The following is a 6,728-nucleotide window of genomic DNA, read 5'->3' as shown; positions in this document are numbered from 1 at the left end:
TGTGTATCACTTGCCATCATTTTTACCCAAGTGCTGAAGGTAAAACACAGGTCCTCTTGCTTTGGTACAAATCTCTCTATGGACAGAGGTGTCTCCTAACCATCACCCATGACATTTCTAATATGGAATGCCAACCCTGGTTTCCATAGTCATAACCAATGAATCATGAGGCTTTGCTATTCCTATAAACTAACTTTCTTGATACTTCTTTACTATAGGAGAGTCAGATTGCAGAAAATGTCGTTGATCAATAACAGTCACCCAGAAGAGTTTGTTCTACTTGGTTTTGCAGACTGTCCCTGGCTGGAACTTCCTCTCTTTATTATTCTTCTGGTAACATACCCCACAGCCATGATTGGAAACATTGCCATCATTCTGGTGTCCACATTAGACCCCTGTCTTCACAGTCCTATGTATTTCTTCCTCAGCAACCTCTCCTTTCTGGACATGTGCTACACCACAAGCATTGTGCCTCAGATGCTAACTAACCTTGGGGGCTCCATAAAGACCATCAGCTACATGAAGTGTGTAGTTCAGCTTTATTTCTTTCACACAATGGGGGGTACAGAGTGTGTCCTCCTGGCTCTTATGTCCTTTGACCGATATATGGCCATTTGCAGACCACTGCACTACACCCTCATAATGAATCAACGTAACTGCCTCCTGTTAGTGTCCACTGTGTGGCTGACTGGAATTTCCTATGCTGTCTCAGAGGCCACTGTGACACTGCAATTGCCTCTATGTGGCCACAATAAAATGGATCATTTGGTGTGTGAGATTCCAGTTCTGATAAAAACTGCTTGTGGTGAAGAAGAGACTAATGAGCTTGTTCTCTCTGTGGTTTGCATTTTTCTTTTAGCTGTCCCTCTGTGTTTAATTCTTGCCTCCTATGCTTGTATTGGACATGCTGTCTTTAAAATCAAATCGTCAGAGGGAAGGAAAGAGGCCTTTGGGACATGATCCTTTCATCTCATTGTAGTTCTCTTGTTCTATGGTCCAGCCATTAGCATGTATCTTCAGCCTCCCTCCTCTATTACAAAAGATCAACCCAAGTTCATGGCTCTCTTTTATGGAGTAGTAACTCCTACACTGAACCCATTTATCTATACCCTGAGGAATAAGGATGTAAAGGGGGCATTAGGTAACCTTTTCAGAAACATTTTTATGTCAAAGGGAATGCTTGTAGGCGTTATATAAAAGAGTTAACAAATTAGAGGCTCTTCCTATAATTCATTCCCTGTACAAAACTCATTTTTCTTAATTTCTTTTTTTTTACATGTCCTTATAAAACATGTCTTGTTACTTGTGTTTCTTCTAATCATGCTAGGTAATGGTTAATCTTGGATAGTATTAAACAACATGAATGCTCTGCTTAGAAAAAAATGTAGAAATCCATGCTGTTGTTTCATTTACAAATAGTTACTTTATTAAGTGCTGAAGCAGTCATTTAGTTTATAATACAATTATGTTTCAAGATAATTGGCATGAAAATTATATAGTAAACATTCATAAATTTTTTAAATTTGTGACTTGTGAAATGAATCCTAACATTTTTCCAATTCTTGTGAGAAGGCTGACTATACACTGCTAAATAGGAACTACTTTTAATAAACTTTTCTTTTAGATTATAGACTTATGTGGATGTTTTTTAAATGCCCTGTTAATTTTCTCAAACACAACTATGCATGTATCCTATATGAGAATGTCTTAGTCAGGGTTTCTATTCCTGCACAAACATCATGACCAACAAGCAAGTTGGGGAGGAAAGGGTTTATTCCACTTACACTTCCACACTGCTGTCCATCACCAAGGGAAATCAGGACTGGAACTCAAGCAGGTCGGGAAGCAAGAGCTGATACAGAGGCCATGAGGGGATGTTACTTACTGGCTTGCTTCCCCTGGCTTGCTCAGCCTGCTCTCTTATAGAACCCAAGAATACCAGCCAAGAGGTGGTACCACCTACAAGGGGCCCTCCTCCCTTGATCACTAATTGAGAAAATGCCTTGTAGCTGGATTTCATGGAGGCACTTCCCCAACTGAATCTCCTTTCTCTGTGATAACTCCAGCTTGTGTCAAGTTGACACACAAAATATGAGAGACTGAGGAACTTACCATTAAATACCAAGAAGAGTATAATAAAAGATGAAAACATTATTTTCTGAAACATTTATTTTAAATATTTTGATCAGTTAAATAGTTAAAAAAAAGTAATATATAATGACAGCCTGGAAACATATGCATATACTTGCAGCTAGATAGAATGTCTTCTTTTTAAAGAATGATTGTACTTTATTTTTTTACACTCCATATTTTATTCCTCATGACCTGTCCACCCTCCAACTGTTTCATATCCCAAACCTCCTCCCCAACTCCTTGCATCCACTTGGATGTCCCCATCCCCCACTCTACCTGACCTCTAAACTCCCTGGGACCTTCCAGTTTCTTGAGGGTTAGGTGCATCATCTCTGAATGAACACAGACCCAAGCAGTCCTCAACTGTATGTGTGTTTGGGGCCTCATATCAGCTGGTGTATGCTGCCTGTTTGGTGTTCCAGTGTTTGAGAGATCTCAGGGGTCCAGATTAATTGAGACTGCTGGTCCTCCCACATGGTCACCCTTCTCAGCTTCTTTCAGTCTTCCCTAATTCAACAACAGGTGTCAGCTGCTTCTGTCCATTGGTTAGATACAAATATCTGCATCTGACTTTTTCAGCTGCTTGTTGGGTCTTCTGGAGTGTGGTCATGCTAGGTGCCTTTTTGTGATCACTCCATAGCCTCAGTAATAATGTCAGGCCTTAGGACCTCCCCTTGAGCTGGACCTCAGTTTGAGTCTGTCACTGGACCTTATTTTCCTCAGGCTCCTCTCCATTTCCATCTCTAATTCTTTTAGACAGGAACAATTATGGGTCAGAGTTGTGACTGTGGATTGTATACCCTCTCCCTCATTTGATGCCATGTCTTGCTGCTGGAGGTGGCCTCTATAAGTTCCCTGTCCCTACTGTTGTGCATTTCATCTAAGGTTCCTCCCTTTGAGTCCTGAGAGTCTCTCACCTACCAGGTAACTGGTACATTCTGAAGGGTTCCCTCAACCTCCTATCTCCTGAGGTTGCCTGTTTCCATTCTTTCTGATGGACCTCAGAGCTTCAGTCCTTTTACCTCTCCCAATAACAGATCAGGTTCCCCTTTCTCATACATTGCTGATGAACTGAGAGCAGTCATCATTAAGGGCCTAGTATATATTTCTCTTTCTGTCCCCATGTCTTAAATTCTGAGAAACAATTTTACATATCAGCAAGTTTCTCAAAAACACAAAGACATATTGACCTCAGGAAATTTCCAACTGAGGATGGTAACAAGTAGATTAATGTTGTAGCCAGTTCTCCTTCAGTTATACATGTCATTTTTCAGGACAGTCCCAAGAAAATATATACTCACTCCAGAAAACCTATCAAAAATCTATATTGTATTTCTGAAATACTACCTCATTCTTTTAATTTTCCTCTTATATTTGACATTGATATCACTGCCAAAGTTAGTTAAATTCACCTTCATTTTTATCTAAATTCCTACTTTTAGTAGAACCTAAATAAAATGTGATTGCTAGGAAAAACTATGTAGAAATACGTGCTTTAGAAGAATAGTCTGAAAATAATTTATACATAAGCCAGATTACCAAGTACTCTGCATTGCTGAATAATCAAGATAACTCCTGTCATGAACCACCATAATCTGTCTTACTCATGACATTAGATGACAAAGTTGAAAGAGCTCTCACAGACCTAAACATGGCAAACATAGAAGACAGGTTTTGCCCTTTTACCTCTTTCCCTCCCCTTACTAAATTTATTGCATTTCCCAAACTAGTTCACAATGCATATTTCCTTATTTGGCCAGTGAATCATTTCTGAGACAAAACACTAAGGTCTAACAATCAAAATGTATTATTTGACTAATATGTCCAATCAGGTTTTACCAATTTACCATAGGAAAAATCTGTCCTGCTTTGCCCTTAAAAGCCCACTCCTACACTGGGGCATCAAGCCTTCACAGGACCAATGGCCTCTCCTCTCACGGATATCTGACAAGGCAATCATCTGCTACATATGTAGCTGGAACCGTGGGTCCCTCCATGTGTACTCTTTGGTTTGTGGTTTAGTTCCTGGGAGTTCTGGGGGTACTGGTTTGTTCATATTGTTGTTCCTCTTATGGGACTATAAAACTCTTTAGCTCCTTGGGTCCTTCCTCTAACTCCTCCATTGTGCTCATGCTGTGAGCATCAACTTCTATATTTGTCAGGCACTGGCAGAGCCTCTCAGGAGACAGATGTATCAGACTCCTATAAGCTAGCACTAGTTGGCATCCGCAATAGTGTTTTGTATATGGGATGGATCCCCAGGTAGAGCAGTCTCTCAATGGCCTTTCCTTCAGTCCCTGCTTATTACTTTGTCTCTGAATCTTCTCCCATGGGTATTTTTATCCCCTTTCTAAGAAGGACCAAAGTATCCACACTTTGGTCTTCCTTTTTGAACTTTGTATGGTCTGTAAATTCTATCTTGGGTGCTCCGAGCTTTTGGGAATGCCAGGACAGGAAAGTGGGAATGAGTGGGTTGGTGAGCAGGGAAGGGGGATGGGGGTTTTCAGAGGGAATATGAGGAAGGGGGATAACATTTGAAATGTAAATAAAGCAAATATCCTATAAAAATTAAAAAATAAAAGAAAAAAACAAAACAACAACAAAACAAGAAAACAAAACAAAACCACTCCTACAGAAACATACACTCTTGCTTCTCTTGTATTCTTGCTTCTCTTGCTTGCTTCTGCTGCTACTTTTACAGCCCTTCCACACACACACTTGCCTCTCCATTGTAATAAATATGTGCTGAGAATTTGGTGTCTGGGTATGTCTTATACCAATTCCAGGGAGCTGACTTTCTTTTCAGAAATAAAAGTGTAACAAGAAACATGGGTTTCTGTTGTACATTCAACCTTTGTAAAGCACAGGAGTATGGGAATAAAGTTGGCTGGAATTTATCATTTGTTCTAGAAGTCTTTAAGAAAATGTAGATGGGAGCCCTGCCCTATTCTCCGGGACCCTGCAGTCTGTCCAGAGACCTCAGGCTGGAGAGCCAGTGACTTTCTTGTTGGCAATCTCAGCCAGGCCATGTCTGGAGGCGTAGCCCTTTGGTGCTTACTCAAGACTCACTATTGCGAGTCTAGGTCCAAGCCACTACTATGCCCCACCCCAGCAGTACCTCCTTGCCTGGCCCTCTCCCTGAGGAAATTAGGAACCTGTTGACAGATGTTGAAACATTTGTGGCAGACACACTGAAAGGGGAAAATTTATCCAAGAAAGCCAAGGAAAAGAGAGAATCTCTCATTAAGAAGATAAAAGATGTAAAGTCTGTCCATCTTCGGGAATTTCAAGACAAAGGTGATGCTGAGGAAGGGGATAAATATGATGATCCTTTCGCTGAGCCTTCAGACATTTCCTTAGCCTCAGAGCACTATGATAAAGATGATGATGGCCCCTCAGATGGAAATCAAGTTCCTCCGATTGCAGCCCAGGACCTTCCTTTTGTCATAAAGGCTGGCTACCTGGAAAAACGCAGAAAAGATCACAGCTTTCTGGGGTTTGAATGGCAGAAGCAGTGGTGTGCTCTCAGCAAAACAGTATTCTACTATTACGGGAGTGATAAAGGCAAACAGCAGAAAGGTGAATTTGCAATAGATGGCTATGACAACAAAATGAACAACACCCTTAGGAAGGATGGAAAGAAAGATTGCTGTTTTGAAATCTGTGCTCCTGATAAACGTATCCCACACGTATCCCAGCAGCCTCTCCCAAAGATGCTGAGGAATGGGTCCAGCAGCTGAAATTTATCTTACAAGACATGGGATCCGATGTTATTCCTGAGGATGATGACGAAAGAAGGGAATTATATGATGACGTTGATCATCCTGATCCAGTCAGCAGCCCACAAAAGAACCAACCAATAGATGTTGAAATTTATGAGGAACTTCCAGAGGAGGAAGAGGACACTGCTTCAGTGAAGACAGCGGAGCAAGGCAAGGGGAGGTGGGACAGCATGCATCACCCCTTAGGAGATAAAAGTACTGATTATGCTAATTTTACCAGGGTTTGTGGGACTGTACTGGAGCTCTTTCTGATGAGTTGTCCTTTAAGTGTGGCGATGTGATTTACCTTCTTAGTATGGAATACAATAGATATGGCTGGTGGGTAGGCGAGATGAAGGGAGCCATTGGCTTGGTGCCTAAAGCCTACCTAATGGAAATATATGATATTTGAGATGCTGGAGAAGTCTTATGTCCGTCTGCAAGTGCCTTGGAACTCGGTACGCCTGAATGCCTGCCCAGAGCCACCCTCCTTTGGGTGAATTCCTGCCTCAGCTGTCAGTCTATGTAGTCACTCACTAAAGCACTCTGATGGCAGATTAAGCAAGTAGTGATGGGTTACATTAGATACAGCAGTAGAGATAAGACCTGTTGCTTTTCAAATAATAATTAGTTTTAATTTACCCATTTGGTTTGTATGGGAAAATTCATTGTGATTGTACGTGAATCTTAGTCATTGAAGCTGCCAGTGAGGGTTGCTGTTTCTCTTAGTCCCTAAGTATAAGTTATTTTTAGAGTGCTGCATATAATTTCATAGACTTTGTACATTTTGAGTCTTTAATAAGGACTTCTTAAAAAAAAGAAAGAAAGAAAGAA

At 41.0% G+C, this 6,728-nt stretch overlaps 2 pseudogenes; both read left to right on the top strand.

Annotated features, from left to right (window-relative positions):
- The first annotated feature begins 237 nt into the window (after nucleotides 1-237).
- LOC127669920 (olfactory receptor 2B11-like) lies at nucleotides 238-1,288 on the top strand (annotated as a pseudogene).
- A 3,943-nt stretch (nucleotides 1,289-5,231) lies between these two features.
- LOC127669845 (src kinase-associated phosphoprotein 2-like) lies at nucleotides 5,232-6,306 on the top strand (annotated as a pseudogene).
- Nucleotides 6,307-6,728: the final 422 nt, after the last annotated feature.

Source organism: Apodemus sylvaticus, chromosome 19 (genome assembly GCF_947179515.1).
Source record: "Apodemus sylvaticus chromosome 19, mApoSyl1.1, whole genome shotgun sequence".
NCBI lineage: Eukaryota > Metazoa > Chordata > Mammalia > Rodentia > Muridae > Apodemus > Apodemus sylvaticus.
The sequence above is the reverse complement of the archived record's forward strand: the minus strand, read 5'-3'. Positions and strand labels throughout refer to the sequence as shown.